Source organism: Heterocephalus glaber, unplaced genomic scaffold (genome assembly GCF_053883595.1).
Source record: "Heterocephalus glaber isolate CG9 unplaced genomic scaffold, H.glaber_assembly_v1.0 deba00001472, whole genome shotgun sequence".
Lineage (NCBI taxonomy): Eukaryota > Metazoa > Chordata > Mammalia > Rodentia > Bathyergidae > Heterocephalus > Heterocephalus glaber.
In genome coordinates, this window is record NW_028258315.1 from 86931226 (window position 1) to 86956118 (window position 24893).

Consider the following 24893-nt stretch of genomic DNA (forward strand, 5'->3'; position numbering starts at 1 on the left):
TCATTAGGCACCACTCACTCCTTTAATATCTCATCCAGCTTCTATTTTTGCTCTTTGACCTCAAAGCTCTCTAATGAAGAGGAGACATCCTTTCCAACAAGTAATTACAGCAGGTGATTTTATAACCAATCTGGCTGAAGCCAAGATTTTATCTTTTAACCTTGATGAGTGAAGCAGCTGGAAATACTAACTTCTAAAACCAAAGGATCAAATTTTCTTTTGGTGCTGTCTTCCTCAGGCCTGGGAAATACCCTGAAGTAGCTTCTTGGGTTATGTAAATGGAAAGCAAGCCATCTCCTCTAGTTCAAGGTGAAGGCCTGAAAAAATAGGGGAAAAGCAAGTGTAGGTGTTTCAGTATTTCTTCATTGTTTTCTGCCTCTGTAGATTGATTTTAATAAGGAAGTGTTTTTTTCCTAAATGTGGATTTAGACTGTGCTGTGCTTGTGTGTTGCTGGATATCTTTGCAGAGTTGAGAAGACTATTGTTCATGCAGCTGCTTGTGAGGTTCATGGAAGTAGGACGGAGAGGAATGCTGGGAGTGTGCAGGTTTGTTTTCTTTATTCAGTGCTGGGGGAGAGGCACAAAAAAATGGAGGGCACTTGGGCCAGAACTCCATGGCAGGGCTTAAAGTTTCACCTGTGGTGTTATTTAAAGACTGAAAATCCAGACTTTGGAAACTGGACTGATGACTGACAGGGACAAGAGGACACCATCTGGGGCTTGTAGAATTTCTAGAGGACCTAGGTTTGTGCCATTCTGAAAGTAAATTTAGACTGTGAACCTTCCTTTATTTTTTATTTTATTTTATTTTTTGAGACAGGGTCTGGCTGTGTAACTCAGCCTGGCCTTGAACTCACAATGTAGCCTGGCCTCGAACTCACAGCAATCCTCCTGCCTCAGCCTCCCGAGTGCTGGGATTACAGATGTACACCACCATGCCCAGCCCATTGCTTCACTTTCTTGCAGGAATCTCAAGCACTTCCTGAAGTCAGTGGTGGCAGCAATGGTGACAGTCATCAATACAGGAGAGTGGTGCCCTGTGGAGCCACATTCTTCTAAGGGTGAAAGGCAACCAAGCTGCAGCAGATCCAAAAGGCTGAGACAGAATACAGGGTGGAGGTGGAGGTGGTACTGATCCTGAAAACAAGAAGCTCCATCCTGGATGTTATTGGATATTTGTGGGAAGAAAGAGGTTGCTGCCATGAGAGCTTAAATCATCATAATTTCAACAGTAAAAGTATGATCTTAATATCCAAACTATATAAGGAACTTAACTAACATGAAAATAAATAGCCCAATTAACAAATGGACCTGAATAGACATTTCTCTTTCTTTTTTCTTTTTTTTTTTTCTGGTATTGGGGATCAAACTCAGGACCTTACACTTGCTAGGCAGGTGGCGAAACCACTGAGCTAAATCCCTGGCCCTGAATAGACATTTCTCAAAAGAAGACATCCAAGCCAGGCATGGTGGTGCATACCTGTAATCCCAGCACTCAGGAGGCTGAGGCAGGAAGATCGCCATGAGTTCGAGGCCAGCCTGAACTACATAGTGAGACTCCCATCTCAAAACAGAAAACAAACAAACGAGACATACAAATGACCAACAGGTATACAGTATAAGAAAAAATGCTCAATATCTGCAATCATCAGAGAAATGCAAATGAAAACCACAATGAGATATCACCTTCCACCTATTAGAATGGCTATCATCAAAAAGATGAAAGATAATAAATGTTGGTGAGGAAGAGAAGAAAAGAGAGCCCTTGCACACTTCTGGTGGGGATGCGAATTGGTGCATCCATTGTGGAAAATCCTTGCCTCAAACTAAAAAACAGAACTTTCAAATGATCCATCACTCCCACTTCTGGTAACACATCTAAAGGTGTTATAATTAGTATGTAGGACAGATATCTGCACTCCCATGTGCATTGCAGTATTATTCACAATAGCCAAGATTAGGAATCTCTTTAAGTGTCTGTTAACAGATAAAGAAAATATGGTGTATATAAACAGTGAAGCACTGTTCAACCTTAAAAAGAAGAAAATGCTGTCATTTGCAACAATGTGAATGAACCTGGAAGACGTTAAAATAAGTGACATAAGCTATACACAGAAAGGCAACACTACGTGCTCTAACTTGTACATGGAATCTAAAAAGTCCAACTAGTAGTAGAGAGTAGAATAGTGGTTACCAGATGCTTGGTCAAAGGATACGAAGTTTTAGTTAGGAAGGAAGAATATGTTTTTGAGATCTATTGTATAGCATGGTGACATGGAGTTAATAATAATTTAATGTATATTTCAAAATTACTATGACAGTAGATTTTAATTGCATTTATTTTTATTTATTTTGTGGTAGTGAGGATTGAACCCAGAGCTTCACAAGTGCTAAGCAAGTGCTCTACCACTGAGCCACATTTCCAGCTAAGACAGTAGATTTTAAATGTTCGGATTAGGAAATAATTGTTAGTATGTGAGGTATGTTGACTTAGCTTAATTTAATCATTCCATAATGCATATGTTGCCTTGACCCCATATAATATTATTTTTGGTCAAAAATATTTTTTAAAGTAAGCACAATCTTATTTTATAGTCACTAGCTAGTGAGATGTGCTGTATAACTGAGTTACTCTGTATATGACAGCCGGTCTTCAAGATGGCTTCCAGTCATCCTCACTTTCTGATATTCATGTCCTCACATAATCTTCTCTCATAAGGAATCAGGGTTAGTCTGCATGAACATGGCAGAGGAGGGGAGTAGTTGGTGACTTCCAAGGATAGGTTATAAAGGGCTTGCAGCTTCTGCTTTGGTCTCTTACATTGTTTGCTGAGGAGGCCAGCAAATCATCTCATGAGGACTGTCAAGCAGCTTGCGTACAGGTTTACGGAGCAAGAAAAGTGAGGCTATTACCAATATCCAGCATGAATTTGTCAACCATATGATTAAGTCATTGAAAGTGAATGTTCAGCCCCATTCAAGCCTTCAGATGACTGTTGATCTGGCTGAGAACTGACTGAACCCTGTGAGAAACTCCTAGTAAGAACTGCTCAACCAAGTACCTCCTAAATCTTTGACCTGTAAAACTGAGAGATAATATATGTTTTTTATTTTTGTTAAGCCACTAAGTTTTGAGAGAATATATTCTACAGTAACAGATAATTAAAATGCAATACATAGATTCTATAGAATAGGAATCGATGTAAAACTCTGCATAAAGAAGTCAGGAACATCTTCAGAAAAAAGGGAATGAGAGTTGAATCTTCAGGGATGACTTGGAGATTGAAGGTGAATTTAAGATGGAGCAAGGGGAGTCATTTCAGGCTGGGAGAATAACTTGACCATAGGGTCAGAAGTAAGAGGATGTGACCTAGTTGAAAACAGCAGTTAGTTCAGTATGACTGAGATGCAATCTATTTAAAGAATGAAGTAGAGAGAAATCAGAAGAATATACAGAAAACAGTTCACAAAAGATCTTATACGCATGTCCTTGTATCTTTTATTTTTCCTGAAGGCACAGCAGAGCCACTGAAGAATTTTTAAAGCAGGCAACTGAGGTTGAACTGTACATTTTACAGATGGTCACATGGAAAGTGGGTTGGAGACATAAAGACCATTGAGAAGCTCCTGCAAGTCCAGGTGAGAAATGATTGGTGTCACATTAAGGCCTCCACAGAGTGAGTGGAGAAGAGGGAATGAAGTTTGGAGGGCTAGAGCAGGTATAATTTTCAGAACATGAAGAGCAAAGGGAAGAAAAGATGTGGGATGCAAGAGGAGAAGCAATTTGGGGGCAGGAGGGAGGCGGAGTTTCAGTGGTCTGGAGAGCTTTTAGGTAGACATACACCTAAGCAGGCAATTAGAAACAGTGTTCTGGGACAGGAGACATAGGTTTTGAAGGCTTTTCTGTGCATTCATCTGTTATTAAAATGGAAACAAGCTGGGCATAGGGGCACACGCTTTAATCCCAGCACTTGGGAGGCTGAGGCAGGAGGATCACTATGAGTTCGAGGCCAACCTGAGCTGCATAGTGAGACTTTGTCTCAAAGAAAAAAACCAGAAAAGAAAATAAATAATTCCATGAGCAAAATAGCGTTAAATAAAATTTAGAGTTTTAGATTTATCTTTCACAGATAGCAAAGCCACTTAGAAACAAGATTTACAGTAAGAACTGAGATAAAGCTGGGGAAATATGGTTAGTACCAGGTAGAGGTAATGAGAGTTATTTGAAAATTACCTTTTAATATCTTGTAGGTTTTTTGTTTTGGTTTTTTTTTGGTACTGGGTATTGAACTTGGGATCTTGCACTTGCAAGGCAGGTGGTGGAACCACTGAGCTAAATCCCCGGCCCCAGTATCTTTTAGTTTTGCTGAGGATTCAACCATCATCTGAACCTGGTGACTAATTAAATGTTGACACTGAAGGAGAAGGAAGAATATGAAAAATTATTCCCCTCCTCCCCAAAAGTTTCCTTTTAAAATCTATTTATCATCTCTAATTTCTTAGAGTCTCTGCCTCATTTCTCTGTCACTGATTTTAAAATTTTTAAATTAAGTTTTGCTTTTGTTTACTTCACCTGTTTTCCAGTAAATTCATATCAGTTTCATGATCTGGTACTTACTTTTTTTTCCAGTTTTCCTCTTCCTGGTCTTTGTGAACAAAACAAAACAATGTCAGGATCCCAATGATGAATGTAACTGTATTTTTTTTTTTTTAAACCAGGGATCGAACTCAGGTCCTTGCGCTTATGCAGCAGGTGGTGAAACCACTGAGCTAAATCCCCGGCCCTGTAACTGTATTTTATACCGAAAATGTACCAATAAACTTAATGGGGGAAAAAAAAATAATAATTTCCCCCAAAATTTTCATGCACTCAAAACAAAACAATGTCTTCTCCCTTATTAAATATATAACAGGGCCGGATGTGGTGGCGCACACCTGTAGTCCCAGCACTTGGGAGGGTGAGGTGGGAGAATCGCCATGAGTTTGAGGCCAGCTTGGATTACATAGTGAGACTCTATCTAAAAAAAAAAAAAAAAAAAAAAAAAGCTTAAATATATAACAGGTATGGCAGAGTTCTTAATTTCCTTTATTGAGTACTCTGGGGGTACAGGATTGTTCTTGATTTCATTGTTAATAGCCATCTAATTCATTGAAAATTTTTTCAACTAATAAAGTGATTTTCATCTCTAAATTTAAATATGACCATGATAAAAACAGCATGGTACCTGCAAAAAAACAGACCCGAGGATCAGCTGAACAGATTAAAAGATGCAGAAACAACTCCAGACATACTCAGCTCCCTCATCTTTGATGAAAGGGCCAAGCACCTTCACAAGAAGAAAGATAGCCTCTTTAATAAATGGTGCTGGAAAAACTGGCTTTCCACATGCCAAAGATTAAAACTAGACCCATATCTCTCACTGTGCACTAAACTAAAATTGAAATGATTCAAACATCTACATATTAAAACAGAAACACTAACTCTGCTGGAAAAAAGAATAGGTAGAACTCCAGAAGACATAGGTGTAGGCAAAGACTTTCCAACCCCAATTACACAGGAAATAGCAAAGAGAATCAACAACTGAGATCTCATCTTATTAAATAGCTTTTGCACAGCAAAAGAAACCACCAACAGAGTGAAAAGACAACCACAGAGTGGGAAAAAATTTGCCACCTGTTCCTCAGACAAAAGGCTAATATCTAGAATATATAAAGAACTCCAAAAATAAGAACCAAGAGAGATTATGTAAAGGTACAAATTTCCAATGATGAATGTCATTATAATGTATAACTAAAATGTACCAATAAAATTAATTTTAAAGAATATAAAATTAAAAAAAAAAAAGAACTCCAGTGCCAGGGATTTAGCTCAGTGGTTCTGCTGCCTGCCTCACAAGCGCAAGGTCCCGAGTTCGATACCCTGTATCAAAAAAAAAAAAACCTCCAAAAACTCGGACCCCTCCCCCAAATTTGAAGACCCAATCCAAAAATGGGCATCTGAAATGAACAGACATTTCTCAGATGAAGAAGTAGAAACGGCAAATAAATACATGGAAAAATGTTCAACATCACTGGTCATTAGAGAGATGGAAATTAAAACAACCCTGAGATTCCATCTCACTCCAGAAAGAATGGCTGCTATCAAGAAATCAACCAATAACAAATGTTGGCGGGGCTGTGGGGAAAGAGGAACCCTGCTCCACTGTTGATCTGAATGCAGACTGGTGCAACAACTGTGGAAATCAGTGTGGAGATTCCTCACAAAACTAAAACTAGGGCCAGGGATTTAGCTGAGTGGTTCCGCCACCTGCCTCGCAAGCGCAAGGACCTAAATTTGATACCCTGTACCAATAAATAAATAAATAAATAAATAAATAAATAAATAGGTTCTGTTTGACCCAGCTATTCCCCTTCTTGGTATCTTCCCAAAAGAATTAAAACCATCATGCCACGGTGATATATGCACATCCATGTTTATTTATTTATTTTTGTTTGGTTTGGACTGGTACCAGGGATCGAACTCGGGTCCTTCCACTTGCAAGGCAGGCGGCAGAACCACTCAGCTAAATCCCCGGCCCTAGTTTTAGTTTTGTGAAGAATCTCCACACTGATTTCCACAGTTGTTGCACCTGGCTTGGTGTATAACCACATTCTTTTTTTTTTTTTTGGTACCGGGGATCGAACTCAGGACCTTGTGTTTTCGAGGCAGGTGGCAGAACCACCGAGCTAAATTCCTGGCCACACCCATGTTTATAGCAGCACAGTTTGTAATAGCTAAATCTTAAAACCCACCAAATGCCTATCAACAAATGAATGGATAAAGATGTGGGGGTGTTGTTGTTGTTGTTTGTTTTGGTACCAGGGATTGAACTCAAGGCCTATCACTTGCTAGGCAGACACTGTGCTGCTGAGCTAAATCCCCAGCCCTGTTTGTTTGTTTAAAAAAAAAAAAAAAAAATATATATATATATATATATATATGAATAATACTCTGCCGTAAAGAAGGATAAACGAGACATTTCTAGGTAAATGGATACACATTAAGACTGTACTCTTAAATGAAATAAATCAGACACACGTTTAAATACCACATTGTTTCTCCGGTGTGAGAAACCGAAAAGGTAAATAAGTACCAAAATGTATAATAGTTATTGTGAAATAGGAAGAAAAGTTCAAATGAGAAGGAGAACTAGGCAGAGGGGAGGGGGAAAGGAAGAAAGGAAAAGAAAAGAGAATATAAAGAAAAAGTGGAAACAGAGCTTTTATAAAGAAGGGAAAGAGGGATTGAAGGGATGGGAGGGGAATGGGAAAAAAAGAAGCAAGATATATTACGTACAGGTACAAATTCCCTATGATGAATGTTGTCATTATGTATATCTAAAATGTACCAATAAAATTAATTTTAAAAATAAATAAACTTAAGTATGACCTAATAGACAAGACTCTTAAGAGTCAGAACTCATATCACTAGATTTGAGTTGATCTATTCATCCAAGAACTATGTATTTAGAAATACCATATAGATAAATGCAGCGTCCATAGCATTAGTATTTCAAGGATTAAAGAAAAAGTTACTTTGGGCCAGGGATTTAGCTCAGTGGTGCCAGCGCCTGCCTTGCAAGTGCAAGGCCCTGAGTTTGATCCCAGGTACTAAAAACAAAACAAAACAAAAACAAGAAAAAGTTACTTCGCAATCTCAATGTCCTGAGTTCAATCCCTGGTACCAAAAAAAAAAAAAGAAAGGAAGAAAGAAAAAGTTACTTGCAGGTCACATAGTTTTGTAATCAATTTAGGCAGATGAATCACTGCAATAAATGTGCTAAAATGCCAGACTGAACAAACAATACTTCTTCCTTTGGTTGCTTCGAAACTGTTTGCCTCAGTAAAAAATTAATATCAGAAAAAAATTAATATCAGTGGAATTCATATCATCTTGTTTGTGAAAATAACTGTGATTTTAAAAAAGTAGCCACTTAATTTTTGTCTGCACAAAGGCTCAAGGAAGGTGATGTTTTACATGAGAAAATGGAGCAGTGTTTTTACTAAAGTGCTTAGTGGAAAGAATTGAAGCCTAAAGAGACACCACTTAATCTACTTAACTTTTTCCACAGTAAATTGATGAAAATGAAGACTTAATAAATGTTTTCTAAGGTACAAATTATCTGATAAGTATTTTAAAGTTAGTTGAAGATTAAAGTTTTATGGAATGATTAAAGGACAAATTGCAAAATCTTAGGTAGTAGAATTTTTCTAAGATTAAAATGTTTTTTTCTGATTACATAATTGAGACATGCTGAATTTTTAAATTTCAGTTAAAACAGAACAGCAGGAAAGAAATTACATAATCCTCACAGATAAGCTACAGATAAGTCTTAACACTCTGTGAGCTTGTTTCCAACCACCCCTTCATACATATATTTGTGTATGCATATAGACACATGTGGTTTGATTTTCCGACTCATACTCTACATATTTACAGTAATCTTTCTGCCTCAGCCTCCCAAGTGCTGGGATTACAGGCATGGGCCACCATCCCAGATATTTATTTCATTTGTTTAATTTATCTATTTAAATAGAATTTGGCCCAGGGCACTTACTCATCAAGGTGGATGAGTTATTTCTGGGATTTCTTAGCTATTCAAGACTGCCAACATTTGAGTGGTCCCTGGAGACTAACATAGGCCAATGCTGTTGATCTCCCTTTGGCCAGAGACACTGTTTTCTCTACTCTTGGCAGTGGGGCGGCCCTGCACCCAGTACTGCACGCAGGGTCTCTGTGCGTGGTGACATGTCTCAGGCGTGCTGCAGCCATCCCAGCCTGATCTTCTGCTGCCTACTCTCAGAGAAGGAGACACTTGGAAATCCCAACCTCACCCAACCCCTCCCTAACCTCAGTGCAATTCATTCTTATTTTTACATTGGCAAAGAGTTCTTGGAGAACAAAGACCTATTAATTCTCTGGGTCACAGGAAGGGCAGGACTCCAGCCCAGTCTATTTTCTTGACAAAATGGGAAGAGAGGAAGCTGCCACTCAGTTTTTCCAGATAAACCTATAACAGACAGCTAGACAGTTGACTTTGGCAGAGTTACTAAACCTCTATAAACCTCAAATTCCTTATCTATAAAATAGCAACAAATAGAAATTCTATCCTTCCATTTGTAGAGACCAAAAAAACTCAGTTGTCTTTAGCTTCTCTCACACTCTTGCCCTCAAACCTTCACCTTCTGCCTGTTGAACTTTCAAACCAGATCTGGAATCTGAGCACTTGTGCCCACCTCTGCTGATTCCACCTGGGCCAAGCTGCCATCCTGTCTTACCTGGTTCCTACAGTGGCCCCTTAATGAGGCTCCCTAGTTGTCCCGGTTTCTCTGTGATCAAATCCAATGCAGCAGCCTATGATTCTTTTAAAATAGATGACTTTACCTCTAACTTAGAGGAAAAGGAAAAATTCTTAGACTAGCCTCTAAAGCCCTCCTTTGTGATTTAGCCCCACTTCCTTCATTTATTTTATTTCAACTTCAACCATCCTCCTCTTCAATCACCTACCCTTACCAAACGTGTCAAGCATGCCCCTTGCATTTGCTGTTTTCTCTGCTTGTAGCTGTCCTCAGGGCTAACATTTGTTTCTACCAGATATGTGCTCAAACTTACTATTAGCTTCCTCACATGCCCTTGTCTCATTTCATGTTTCTCCATAGCAGTCATCATTGACATATTGTATGCTTACTTATTATTTGTCTCTTAAAGCTCTGACTGCACCGAAGCAGTTAGGAGATGAGATTGGAAATATAATAATGGAGCAGAATGTGCAGGAAATTGAATTCAAAGTTCAGAATTCTGCTTTTTTCCCCCCTACAAGTGGGGAACCATCCGATATTTTCAGCAGATAAAGTTATGATATGATCTTCGTTTTTGCTGGTAATAATTGGTTATTGTGTTTTGCCAAGTTCGATTGTCTAATTGTGGAAAGTGGATTTGTTAACTAGAGAAAACAATGAGTTACTTTAGAAATTTTGATGGACTTTATCAGGTATAGGCCAGTGGAACCTGGTATGTGACTTTATCTATGACCCTCTCCTTTTGTGCAGATATCAAACATGCTCTATGTGGGTAAAGCAAAATGGTACAGGAAAGACTGAGAGTCAGAGTTCTGGGAATTTATTTCTAGGTAGTCTGGGTTGCTTGGTATTCTAACTCAGCTATTTCCTCTTTCATGAGTAAAATTGCTTAACCTCTGGATTAAGTCTACTTCAGACATTTGCTGTTCTTCATGTCTTGGTTTTTCCACTTTACAAGCAACTTATGACCATATCAATCTTCATTTTATATACCCCACGTCCAATCTAAAGTCTTGCTATTCAAAACATGGTTTTGGGTCCAGCAACATTAGCATCACTTGGGGGCTTTTTCAAAAAACAGAACACAGGGCTGCGGATTCAGCTCAGTGGTTTCGCCACCTGCTGCGCAAGCGCAAGGACCCGAGTTCGATCCCCAGTACCAAAAAAAAAAAACCAACAAAAACCCAACAGAACAAAGTCAGGTGTGGTGGTGCACACCCTATAATGTGGTAGATGGAGGCAGGAGGATCACAAGTTGGAGCCCAGCCTGGACAAGTTACTGACAGCAAGACCCTGCCTGAAGAGAAAAAAAATTAAAAGGGCTGGGGATCTAGACCTGGATCAGTGATGGAGAACCTTTTAGAGCTTTCAATGATACAAACAGCCTGCTTGGCAGGCATGCCATAGGCCCACCATTACTACCCTAGATTCAATCCCCAGTACCACAAGAAACAAGCAAACAAAATTCTCAGGACCTAGCTTGCCCCACTGAATTAGAATCTGCATTTTGGGGGGGGGGTACCAGGGATTGAACTCGGGACCTTGGGCTTTTGAGGCAGGCGGTGGAACCACTGAGCTAAATCCCCAGCCCTAGAATCTGCATTTTAACAAGGTCACTGATGATCTGTCTGCACATTAAGATTTAAGAAGCACTCATTTTGAGGAACTTGCAGCCATGCCCACCTTCACCTGCATGGTGGGACAGGGTCCCCGTGCCCTGGCCATAGCCACCCACCAACTCCAATCCTGCTCTGTTTTATTTCCCTTTCAGCACTGAGGAGCAGAGGTGCTGACTGACCAACTAACCTGATAATGGAAGGGAAGGTAAGCCTCAGAGAGTCGGTAGCTCCAGGGAGAAATAATGGACCTGGCTAGCATTGCTAGCCACAAGGAAAACCTGGGGCTATTGTAAACTACAAACTAAAATACATAGGATTTTACTCCAAAAGTGACTCCTTCATCACAGCCTAGTGTTGAGGAAGAAACTCAGTGCAGTGCTTGCCATATTGCCAGAGAGTGTTTTATCAGGCTCCATTTTGGGAAGGAGTTAAAACTGGGCCACAGAACAACGCCACTTCAAGGTTTCCAATGTTACCCTCCCACAGTGACTGTGCGAGAGATACCTATGGGAGACAGCGGCAGAGAGGGTGCAGGCTAGACATAGACCTCCCGAAAAGTCTAAGCTCAGCCTGGGAAGGACATGGGCTCTGGCCTCTGTAGTGAGAAACCAGGCCCAGTGCGTGTGGCTTTAAGAGGATGCTGAATTGGAAAGTGCTGCCGTTAAGTTCAACAGTCGATTTGAACCCCTGCCCCATGGCCTACATCCAGCAGAGACCACGGGGCTGATTGCTTTTCCCATCTACCAACATGAGTAAGGACATGCTTCAACTTGAACAGTTGCCACAGTCTAGAGTCTATAGTCAGAGGGGTCCCTGGAGGAGGAAAACACTTCACAAACCCACATATTATAAAGCTAGACAGAGAAAATTGTGACTTGCTGGATTACAAGATTGCACATCCTAAAAAAGAAACCACACATCCAAAAACATAGAGGAATATATTTTATTGACTCAATTTATTTTTGTAAGAGAACCTTGAAATTGGGGTAAAGGATTTAATGCGATGACAATAGGAATAGATTGGTACATAAGATTAGATCTTTTTGAATGTAGTTAATTTAAGGATGGGAGAACTTGATATTAGGAAGACTGACTTACTAAGTTGATATATTAATACATACCCTAAGAGATACACAGTGGAGCTAGTAATGATGATGAAGATATAGAGGGGATAAATATGAACAGTTTAAAGGACAAAAACAGGTTTTAGTGGATATGAATAATGAAGGTGGGTTACATATAGCTAGTTTCACCTTTGAATATAAAGGGAAAGCAGGTAAATGTTCAGAAAATTGAATCAAAGTTAACACACTAAAAAGGGTGGGGAATTGGGGAGAAAGCCAATTCTTCCCATCACCATATCAGATGGGAATTTCTATTCTGTGTCTTTATCTCTAAAACAAAGGTAATATTTTGGAAATCTTGATCTCTCTGGCCAAGCTATCATTATCTCTCACCTTGATGGTGAAAAGTGCCTTTTTTTTTTGTACCAGGGGTTGAACTCAAGACCTTGCACTTGCCAAGCAGACGCTGTGCCGCTGAGCTACATCCCCAGCTGAAAAATGCCTCTTAAATAGTCTTCTTGTTTCATTGTATATGTGCTGCCGAAGGGAGCACTTTCCTGTTTCATTGTTATCTCCTCCTCCTATCAAGGATCCCCCAGACTACTTGAAGTTTCAGTGATTTGGTAAGAAGACATACAGGGCTCAGAATATAATCATACAGCTATGATTTAGTATAGCAAAGACATTCAAAGAAAAATCAACAGATGGAAAAGGGACAGGGGACAAAGTCCAGAGGAAACCAGACCCAAATTTCCAAGGGTCTTCTACCACTGAAGTCACATAGGATGACTTTATTTCCCCCAACAATGCCTTGTGATGACATTAAGTGAGATGTTAGTAACCAGATAAACTTGCACGAGACTCAGCACCCAGGCCTTACAGTACATTGGGAGCCAGTCATTTAGCCACTCTCTGCCTCTATATATCAAATTTTCAGATTCCTCAGAGGAAAGCAGAATTGTTCTGAATTGTTACGGTTTAACAGTTTTTGTCCTACTAAAATTCATGTGTTGAGGGCTGGGGATTTAGCTCAGTGGTTTTGCCACCTGCTGCGCAAGCACAAGGTCCCGAGTTCAATCCCTGGTACCAAAAAATAAAAATAAAATAAAATAAAAAAATAAAATTCGTGTGTTGAAATCCTCACAAGTTGATGTTATTAAGAGGTTGGTCTTTTGGGGGGTGGTGATTAGGTAAGGAGGGCAGAATCTTCATGAATGGGATTAGTGCCCTTATAAAAGACATCCAAGAGAGACCTCTCATCCTTTCCACCATGTAAGGACACAGCGAGAAAGTGTCATCTATGAACAAGAGAGCCGGGCCTTTAACCCATATGGAATCTCCCAGTGCTCTATGCTGGACTTCCCTGCTTCCAGAACTGTGAGAAATAAATTTATGTTCTTTATAAGCCTCTCGGTTTATGGTATTTTGTTATACCAACCTATAAAGACTAAGACAGTCATGAAGCACACTGCACACTTTAGACACAATGAGCCATTCTTATTACTCAGATGGTAGGAACTCTCCCAAAATCCAAGCTCCAACCAAGAACCAGCCTCATAAAGTGGGGTTTAAAAGGATAGTGATCAAACTTCTATGTTAACTCTTTCCTGCGTATTTTCCAATCCATTCTTCAGTCAGTAACAAGAAGAATTCTTCCTAAATATAAACCAGATAATGTGCATCAGATAAAAATCTGCTTCTTGGGCCGGGGATTTAGCTCAGTGATTCCGGCGCCTGCCTCACAAATGCAAGGTCCGGAGTTAGATCCCCAGTACAAAAAAAAAAAGTCTGCTTCTTCTTACAAGACACAAGTCCCTACCTGAGATTAACTATGAACTCTTCTCCAAACACGTCCCTTGCTACTTTCCTCGATATCATCCTCTAGCCATACTGGCCTTTGGTGATGTTTCTAGAATAGCACTACCCGATAGAATGTTCTGTGCTAATGAGTGTTCTTCTGCACTGTCCAATTGTCTGTTGGTGTCCACCAACTGCATGTAGCTATTGAGCATGTGAAATGTGACCAGCGGCCCTGAGGAAATGAATTTCTAATTTCATTTTGTATAGTATTTTAAATTTAAATAGCCACGTATCATTAGTGGCCATCATATTGGGTAGAATAGTTCTAAAATCCGTTAATCATCAGGGTGTGGTAGCACATGCCTGTAATCCTAGCATTTGGGAGGCTGGCTAGGAAGATCACTATGAGTTGGAGGCCAGCCTGAACTAAATAGTGAGGGCCTGCCTCCAAACAAACTAACAGCGAAACCCACACACACGCATCAAGCTTTTCCCATTTTAAGCTTTTTGCTATGTAGGAAAGTACTCTGATATAATGGTAAATTTCTATTATGTTATCAAGTCGGCTATCGCAAAGATTAAAGAGCAGAAGGACTTACAGACCAAATTAAAATGGAATCACACACACAGTTTATTAAATTACCTTAAAGTATGCAGTGAAAATCAAGGGGAAAGAAATGGGATAAGTTAAAACACAAGGAAGGTGGAAGGATTATAGTACTTAAATCCTAAGTTATCCAATGTTTAAATGTTCCACCTCTCTCTTGCATTAACCTTCTCTACTAATGGACCAGAGAGAGTTGAGATTTGTTTATTTATTTATTTATTTATTCCTTCTTGGCCTTTTGGCTAAGATCAAGTGTAGTATTTTTTTTTTTAGAGTTGAGGTTTAAGCAAAGCAGTCAGTCAGAAAGAAAGTGCCTTGGGTCAATGACATACACTTGTCACTGGCAAAGATTCAGGAGGAACAAGTATACCTGGCCTATACCTGTTGCTTTGCTTGCCGTTGAAGACCTTTTTCGTGTGTGTGTGTGTGTGTGTGTGTGTGTGTGTGTGTGTGTGTTTTCATTCGTGTTGAACCCAGGGCTTTTGCACTGAGCATTATCCCTAATTTTTTTTTTGGTACCGGAGATTGGACTTGGGACCTTGCGATTGCTGAGGCAGGCAGTGGAACCACTGAATTAAATCCCTGGCCCTATCCCTAGCTTTTAAAAAATGGTGCTGCCTGCCAGGTATGGTGGTGCATGCTTATAATCCCAGCTCTTGAGAAGCTGAGACAGGAGGATTACTGAGCATTCGAGGCCAGTTTGGGCTACATAGTGAGTTCAAGGCCAGCCTGAACTACATAGCAAGACATTGTCTCAAAAAACTATATATATATATATATATTTTTTTTCTTTTTTTAACTCAGGGCCTTACCACTGAATTATGTCTCCACATCTCCAGCCTTTTTTTTTTTTTGGTACCAGGGATTGAACTCGGGACCTTGCTCTTGCAAGGCAGGTGCCAGAAGCACTGAACTAAATCCCCAGCCCTCCAGCCTTTTTTTTTTTTTTTTTGACACTGGGTCTTGCTAAGTCATTAAATTGCTCAGGCTGGGCTTGAACTTGCAATCCTCCTGGCTCAGCTTCCCAGTGCACTGGGATTATAGGCACATGGCACAGAACTTGATTTTTTGTTTGTTTTTTGTCATGCTAGGGATTGAACGTAGGGCCTTACCCATGGAAAGCAAGTACTCTATCATTGAGCTACACCCTCCAGCCCTACAACTATAGGTTTTATTTGGGCTACAGATTTACATGTTTTGGGCAGAGTAGTTATTAGCAATGAGTGATTAAGGATTCATAAATATTAAGGACTCATGTATATTTAGACATCTTGGATATTAACTATCTCATATATATTTAATTTGTTATGAATATTTAGTACCTAGGTATCTCATGTATATTTATAACTCAATATTACTTGTGACCCTTTTATATCTTTTTTCCATCCATATTTAACACATACACTCTATACTTATCTATATTTACATATCTTATGAATTTCATCTATCGCATTTTTAATTTTTGTCTGTAGCATAACAGTATTCTCAAACAGTACGATAAATCACACCTCTGCACACACTTCTCTGTAAAGCCTCCTTCCTCTGGTTCATCCCATAACAAGTTCCTACAGATCCTTTGGGCTTAAATAGAACTATCCCTTCCTCCTAGAGGTTCCTTCCCTGATCAACCATGGATATAGACTGAACAGAATCCTCTTCACATGCTTATGTTGGAGCCCTAATCCCCAGTGTGACTGTCTTTGGGGATAGAGACTTTAGGGAGGTGATTAAGATTATGTGACATCAGAAGGGTGGACCCCAATCCAATATCGGTGTGCTTATAAGAGCAGGAAGAGGCACCGGATTTCTCTCTCTTTCATAATGATAGCTATCCTAGTAGATATAAAGAGGTATCTAATTGTTTCAATTTACATTTTCCTAATTATTAGTGATGTTCAGCATTTTCCACGTGCTTATTTAGCTCTCTGTATTATTTTCTTTGGATAAATTCTATTTGACTCCTTTCCCTTTTTGGGGGGGGGTACCAGGGATTGAACTCAGGACCTTGCGCTTCTAAGGTAGGCATGGTGCCACTCAGCTAAATCCCTGGCCCCTTCCTTTGCCCATTTTTAATTGGTTTGGGGGCTTTTTTGGTACTGGGGATCGAACTTGGGTCCTTGTGCTTGCGCAGCAGGCGGCGAAACCCCCGGCCCTTAATTGGGTTGTTTTTACGTTAGGTTGTAGGAATTCTTTATAGAGTCTAGATATTAGATATTATTATCTTGTTAGATAAATGATTTGCAAATATTTTTTCCCATTCTGTGGGTTTTCTTATCACTGTTAGTAGTGTCTTTTAGTATACAAAAAATTTAATTTTGGTAAAGTCTAATTCATCTATTTTTCCTTTGTTATTTGTACTTTTGGTCTCATAGCTAAGAAATTGTTGCCAAATCTAATGTTATGAAGCTTTTCTCCTAAGAGCTTTATAGGTTTTTTTTGTTCTGTTTTGTTTTTTGGTACTGAGGATCAAACTCAGTACCTTGACTTGTGAGGCAGGCGGCAGCACCACTAAGCTAAATTCCCAGCCCAGAGCTTTATAGTTTTAACTTTTATGTTTAGGCCTTTGATCCATTTTCAATTTTTTATATGATGTTAGGTAAGAACCCAACTTTATTATTTTGCATGTGGATATTCAGTTTTTCCAGCACCATTTGTTGAAAACTGTCCTTTCTCTGTTGAATGATCTTTGTACTCTTGTTAAAAATCACTTGATCATATATATAAAACAGTTTACTTCAGTGTTCTCTATGTCTTTATGATAGCTATGACTGTACTGTTTTGATTGGTTTTTTTTTGGTACCGGGGATTCCTTGTGTTTGCAGGGCAGGCAGCAGTGGAATCACTGAGCTAAATCCCCGGCCCTGTACTGTTTTGATTACTGTAGCTTTGTCATAATTTTTAAAATCAGGTAGTATGAGTCTTCTGACTTCATTTTTGTAGCCAAATTTTTAATCCACTATCTCAAATTATTCATGGTGGTAGCCATCTTAGTGATACTAAAAATACAGACTTCATAGCAATTATTTCTAATGAGAGCTAGTCTCTTTTGAAATTCTTGCCAAGAAGGTGGTGGGTACAGTGACACACAGCTGTAATCTCAGCTACCCAGGCAACTGAGGTGGGAAGATCACAAGTTCAAGGCCTGGGCAACATAGTGAGACCCCAAACTCTCCACCCCCAGAAAAAGACAGTGTCTAGAAAAAAAATCATAGTTTGGAATCTTTGTATTTTCTTTATTTTTCTTAAAGAAAACTTTATTCAGAGTAAAATCTGGATTTATAGTGTCCTAGTCTTTTGTGCAGGCTGTTACTGTCTAGCTAGGAAATCAGCCAAGAAAGACTTCCTGGATTAAGTTTAATTTAGGTAATTCTTTTAGTTTGCACTATCAGATTCCATTGGTTTGCCTAGAACAGAGAAAAGAACATGCTGCACCTGCCTTGCAAGAGCAAGGTCCTGAGTTCGATCCCTGGTATCGAAGGAAAAAAAATCAACAGTCAACGAGAGGAGCCAGGGAGGGTGGTGCACGTCTGTAGTGTCAGGTACTTGGGAAACTGAGGTAGGAGGATCATGTGAGCCCAGGAATTCAAGACCAATTCCTGGGGAACATAGCAAAACAGTCTCAAAACAAAACAAAAATAAAAACAGAAAAAAGGGTTAGTGAGAGAAAAAGTGTGACCGAAAGTTGAAGCCAAATTATAAGTGAGGTGGAGGCTTGGCTGTTTTACCTCCATAGATGATAAAAAGAGAAGAAAGCTTTATGTGATCTTTGAAATTCTCTCTCCATTTTAAACCTAAAATGCTAAAGAAAAGTGATAGTTCAAGAGACTTCCTGGTGCTTTGCTTTTCTCCTAACAGGGTAGTGAGAAAGAATGTTGGGCTGTCTAGGAGGTCTGGTATCTGATGGAATTTTGCACCAACTTGCTAAGGGAACTAAGGCACTGGCTCTCTGGGCTGCAATTTTTGTTTTTCTGGCACCACGAGGTCAAAGTCTTATTTTATTTTCACAGGGAGGCAGAAGATTGGGTCTAGGGAGAGATAAAACAAACCTGGAAATGTCCATTATCTCATTGTATTCCCTTCTCCACTGTTCCTTGCTATAAAAAACCTCACACACCTGTGCATGGTGGGATGGTGACTTGGGTGATGAGACCCCTTCATTTCTTCAGAGCTAGCTTTAAAGAAATCCTTTTTCCTTTTTCAAAATAAATGGCTTCCTTTGATTTAGTCAGCAGTGAGCAAATGAACCTGAGTGTATGAACCTAAGTGGCCAGGAGCACTATTTATTTATATCAAACCCAGGGCCTCATATATACTAAATAAACATTCTGCTATTGAGCTGGGGATTTAGCTCAGTTGTATGGCCCCTGCCTCGAAAGCACAAGGGCATGAGTTTAATCCCCAGTACCCGCCCCGCCCAAAATCTTCTATTGAGCCACATCCAAGGCCTGGGCTATAATTTTGTCTATCTTGTGCTAAGAGAATTGTTCCATCTTCAAAAGTTCTAATAGCTCTAATAATGTCATAGAACTTTTTTTTTTTACCTCCTATAGATATTATTTCTTATTCTATAATTCTCAGAGATTTATGAATAACATTTATATACATGTTTCATCTGCTCTGCTAAATTGTGTGGTCCTAGAAAACATATCTCAGTTTGCTATTCCTCACAGCTTAGCACTTTATCTTTCATAACTTTAGTAAGTACATGAAGGGAGAATGAATTGAACTATTTCTTTTTGTTTTGAAGATTATCTTTCAATGATAATTGTTTCTTTTTCTTTTTTTCAGAGATTCAGTCTTGCTAAGATGCCCAGGCTGAGTTTTAAACTTGTAATCCACCTCCTAGAATGGTAAGGTTACAGGTGTGCACCTGTACAATAGTTTCATTTTTGTGTGAGATAAATAGCCTTTAGCTAGGTAGCAATGGTTATACTATAGTAATGATATTTTCCCTGTTTTGTTCAATTAAACAATTTGTGGATTATTTTAGAATATAAAGACCCATAAAGAATACATTAGGTTAATATTCTATGATACTGGTTTAGTGGTAAATAAACTCTCTGAGAAGATTTCATATACTCACTTGGCATGGTAAAAGGCTGATGTACTAAATCAGGACTATTTACCAAGCATAATTATGTCAATCAGGACTCTCACAGTTGCAAATGTTAGAAGACCTATGCCAAGCTGGCTTCAATCAAAAAGGAAAATTTGTCTAGGCATGGTGGTTCATGCCTGTAATCCCAGCAAACTAGGAGGCAGAGGCAAGAGGATCAAAAGTTTGAGCCTAGCCTGGACAATTTAGAATTTATTGAGACCTGTCTCAAAATAAAAAATAAAATAAGGGCTGGGGATTTAGTTCAATGTGAAGGCCCTAGGTTCAGTCCTTGGGACCTTGGGTGGGGGGAGGAAAATTTATTTGGCTTATGTATATGAAAAATTCAAACTTGGTTAAATCCATGGACAAATTATGCCATTTTTTGTCAGTAGAACTGAGTCTTACTCTCTTCTTCTTGGCCCTTTCTGTTGAATCTGTTCTTACAGTGGTAAGGTTGCATACAGCTTAATCTTAGCAGCACTGGGGTTAGAATACAGTCCTAATGACTTCCAGAGTTGAGCTGTGTTGCTGTGCTGGGTCCTACATGAGGACAAGTCTGACCCAGCATTGTTCTAGGTTCATGGAAGACACTGATTGAATGGGCCTGAGTTATGTGCCCATACTGGAGTCCAGAGGTAGTATTTACCTTTTCCTGAACCTTGTGGGCTGAGTATGTTGGGGAGGTGGCTCCCCAGTGGGAAACTGGGGACTTAAACAGAAGGTACAATGGATGGTGGGCAAATAAGGGCAGAGAATTTTACAACAAAACTATTAAAAAACAAATTCTTCTTCTGAAAAACAAAACTATTTAAAAAAGTATACTATATGTATATTAATAGATCCTCATTCAATATGCTAATTAGGTGGATTTGACTTGTTTTCAGAAAGACAAGAGCTTAAAACAAACTCAGGATCTGTGTGTGTGTGTGTGTGTGTGTGTGTGTGTGTGTGTGTGTGTGTGTGTGATGAGGTCTTGCTATGTTGCCCAGATTGGCCTCGAACTTCCCATCCTTCTGCCTCAGGCTCCTATGAAGCTGGGATTACAGGGATGAACCACCACTCTTAGCTTCATATAAGTCTCTTTAATAAAAGATGTCTAGGGTCAAATATTCTGCATTCATTCTTTTGTGAACCATCTGTGTAGTTCCTTGAAATCTCCAATATTTACTTTAGAATAATGAATAAGGCCAAGTAATATCTTAGTATGATTCTGACAAGTTTTGATCTCACAAAAACTCTGATGGAGCCTCTGGGCCCCCCAGGTCAAAGGACTATGCCGTTTTAATAGAACTTCCAATATTCAGTGTCTTCTGGAATTCCTTATAAATTTTAATGGTACTTGGCCTATTGAGCATTCTATCATCTTATTAGTCCTTAAGGTGTAGTTATAGGGCGACACATGATAATGTGCATTTTAACCAATTCCCGGATAATTCCAAAATCTTTAATGCTGGAATAGTACATATTTATGTTTTCCTTTGATTTACTACAAAGGGCAATTTCTAAAAAAGGAATTAAAACTGCCCAAAATTAAGATTTTTCAAGTCCTCCATTCTTATCTCCCACAAATAGTGTATTTTTCACTTTGTGAACTTTCTCCACTCCATAAAATAGTCTAAATTAACTATTATGTGCCAACCACCCAAAAGTCAAGTGAGGGCCCTCTTCTTTCCCTGTATTAGTTATTTGCAATCCTCAGTGAATTTGAACAAAATGAATGCCTATAACTAGTTTTTCCTTAAAAGAACAAAGCTATTTTAAAGTCTTTTTTGTATAAGGTAGTTAATTGAGAAGACAACTTTAAACACAAATTGATTTGTAACTCCTATTTACCATTTAAACTTTCTGATAGAGTTTTTTGGATTGTAAAAGTTTCATGCAAAAGTTTGTGCATGTTAGGTGTGAATTACATTTGGTGGCAGATGACAGATTTAACTGCAGTGCTGTAAACAAATTAGAGTTAGTTTTTCTCATGTAAGAAGGTCAGAGGCAGGTTGTTGCTGGCACTGGTTTAGTGCCTTCTGGATGTGAGTCTCTTGATACTTTCCTCATGTCTCAAAATGACTGCTGGAATTTTGGCCTTCATTTTGGGTTGACAGTAGGAGAAAGAGGAGGAGAACAAAAGGGCAACACTTACTTGCTACATTTATTTATTTATTTAGTTTCCTTTTTAAAGGTATAATCAGATATTCTAATTAATACATTTGCATATATCATATTCTTCACATGGTCCTATATATTTTCAATGGAGGCTATAAGTATAGTTTTTTCAGTTGGGCTCAGTGCCACCCCAAATTAAACCAAGCTGCATTATTAAGGAGAAAGGGAACAATAGATACTGGGTGGCTATTTTAGTTAGCTTAGTCTGTTATAACAGAATACCACACCCTGGGTTTGAGGCCCAGCATCACCAAAAAAAAAGTAACAGAATACCACAGAGTCCATGACTTAAACAACAGATGTTTATTTTTCACAGTTTTTGAGGCTGGAAAATTCAGGATGAAGGTGTTGGCCAATTTGGCTCCCTAGTGAAGGCTCTCTTCCTGGCTTGCACATAGTTGCCTTCTCGCTGTGTCCTCACATGGGAGAGGGGGGAACAGAAGGAGAGAGAGAACTCTATTTCTTCCTGTTTTACTCTGTTTACTAATTCCATCATGGCAGTTCCCCCTTCATGGTCTTATCTAAACCCAAATACCTCCCAAAGGGCCCAAATAGCTCCCAAAGGGCCCATATCCTAATATCATCACTTTGAGAGTTACGCTTTAAAATACAAGTTTTAGGGAGCCACAAATCAGTCCATGATGTTATACCATTTGGACCCCCAATATTCATTCCCTTCTCTTATGCAAAAATACATTCACTTCTGCCAGGTGTGGTGGTTCACACCTGTAGTCCTAGCACTTGGGAGGCTGAGGCAGGGGGATCACCATGAATTCAAGGCCAGCTTGAACTACATAGTGAGACCCTGTCCCCCAAAAACAAACAAAACAAAACAACAACAAAAAACCTCACACCCCTCTCCAAACCCCACAACATGCACTTCATCTCAATAATCCCAAAAGTTTTAACTCAGTCTAGTGTCAGCTTTAAAGTCTTAATACCAAAAGCCTTATCTAAATATCAAAACCAGAAGTAAGTAAGACTCAAGGTTTGATTCAACCCAAGGCAAAATTCCTCTTTATCTGTAAACCTGTGAAGCCAGATAAAGTATGGCCTTTTAAAATATAACAGTTACATCACATAAGCAGAGGATAGATATTCTTGATCCAAAACAAGGAAATCAGAAGGAAGAAAGAGGTGAGTCAGGGGTCCCAAGCAAGCCCACAATCTAGCAAGGCAAAAGCAGTAGATCTTAAGGCTTGAGCATAATCCTCCTTGGTTCTGCACGTTGCCTTCCAGACCCCCTAGGGCAGCAGCCTCACCCTCAGGACACAGCGGGACAGTGGTCCTACTTCTGTGGTTCTGCATGGTGGGGGCTGCATCCCCAGATTTTGGTCAGTGGCTGTCCAGCCTGTTGAACCCAGTGCAACACCTTTCCTCTCTTGCCCTCACTTTGAAACTGAGGAGGCAATCTCAGCATCACTGAATAGCTTTCAAGTCATGTGCTTTTGTCTCAAAGAATAGTGCATATTTGTTTGAGACAGGGCCTTTCTGTGTAGTTCAGGATGGCTTTGAATTCATTATGCAGCTCAGATTGGCCTCAAACCCATGGCAGGCCTCCTGCTTCAGCCTCCCAGGTGCTGAGATTACAGGTGTGCCTCACCACACTTGGCTAAGAGTAGAACACATTTGTACCTGAATAGCTTTATGGTGTGGTCCTGCAGGATCTAGAGGTCTTGCAATCATCCTCGATTTTGTCCTGTCCCTGTCCTTTTCAGTTAAAACTGGCAGTGTTTCTACTGGGTGGCTGATTAGGTCTATGATTTACTCTTGTATTTCTCTCTACCAAATGATTGTTCAGCCACACCTTTAGTGCTCTCTTCAAAGCAAGCTTATTTTTTTCCTTTTTGAATAGACCAAGAAATTTCCAAATCTTTATGTTCTAGCTCCTTTTTGCTTAACAATTCCTTTTGTAATTTGTTTCTTCCTTTCTGCCTTTTATTATAGGCAGTCGGACAGAACTAAGCCACTACTTCCACACTTTGCTTAGAAATCTTTTCAACTAAATATCTAATTTCATTGTTCACGAACCCTAGAACACAGTTCAGCCAAGCTCTTTGCCATTTTATCGCAACGATCATTTTCTTTCTTTCTTTCTTTCTTTCTTTCTTTTTTTGGTACTGGGGATCGAACTTGGGACCTTGCACTTGCGAGGCAGGTGGCAGAACCACTGAGCTAAATCCCAGGCCCCTGATCGTTTTTTTCTTAATCTTAAAACATGTTCCTCAGTTCTGTTTTGTGTATTTTCTTTTCTTTTCTTTCTTTCTTTCTTTTTTCATTTTTGTTTTTGAGACAAGGTCTTGTTCAGGGTGGCCTTGAAATCACTATGTAGCCCAGGCTGGCTTTGAACTCACAGGGATCCTCCTGCCTCAGTCTCCCAAGTGCTGGGATTACAGGCATACACCACCATGCCCAGCTATCTGTGTAGTTTCTAAAAAGGTGGAAGTTTTTTTCCACTTGTTCTCTTTTCTAAGTCCTCACCAGAACCATCACTCTTTGTTTTTTGAGACAAGGTCTTGCTATGTATTCCAGGCTAGCCTTGAACTCACTATGTAGCCCAGGCTGGCCTTGAATTCATGTCAATTGTCCTGACTCAGCTTCCCAAGTGCTGGGATGTGCCACCACGCCTGGCAGAACCATCACTGTTAACATTCATATTTCTAGTATAAACCTGAAAACTTCTCCAGCCTCTACCAATCACCCAATTTCAAAGCTTCTTCTACATTGTCAGATATTTATAATAGCTGACTCTACTCTTAGTATCAAAATCTGTATTATTCTGGGTTCTTTAGAGAAACAGAACTAACAGTGAGCATGCATGCACACACACACACACACACACACACACACACACACACACACACATGAATTAGCTCACACAGTTAGGGAAGCTAAGGAATCAATGCTCTATAGTCAGCAACCTGACGAGCCAGGAGAACCTGTAGTATAGCTTCAGTGTGTATCCAAAGGCCTGCAAACCAGGAGAGCTGATGGTACAAATTCCAGACCACACCTGCCTCTCTAGGCAAAAGACAGAGGTCCCAGCTCAATGACAATCAGGCAGAGAGGGCAAATTCTCCCTTTTTTAGCCTTTTTTGTTCTTCAACACTCCCAGTGGATATGCCCCACGACCTGCCCACATAGGGGAGGGCAATCTGCTTTGTCCAGTGTACTGATTCACATGTTAACCTCATCCAAAACACCCT

General features: G+C 39.6%; 1 long non-coding RNA gene and 1 pseudogene across 3 annotated transcripts; both read left to right on the plus strand.

The window, feature by feature from the left end:
* The first annotated feature begins 47 nt into the window (after positions 1 to 47).
* LOC147826459 (uncharacterized) lies at positions 48 to 13531 on the plus strand. Of its 3 annotated transcripts, none has more exons than XR_015439262.1 (5): positions 48 to 100; positions 468 to 546; positions 3515 to 3639; positions 11111 to 11163; positions 12452 to 13531. It is a non-coding gene; the product is annotated as an uncharacterized LOC147826459 (long non-coding RNA). The 3 variants fall into 3 exon arrangements; XR_015439263.1 differs by having other exon boundaries at positions 62 to 113; XR_015439264.1 differs by lacking the exon at positions 48 to 100 and adding an exon at positions 123 to 342.
* A 1120-nt stretch (positions 13532 to 14651) lies between these two features.
* On the plus strand, positions 14652 to 14783 carry LOC147826460 (U2 spliceosomal RNA; annotated as a pseudogene).
* The last annotated feature ends 10110 nt before the right edge of the window (positions 14784 to 24893 follow it).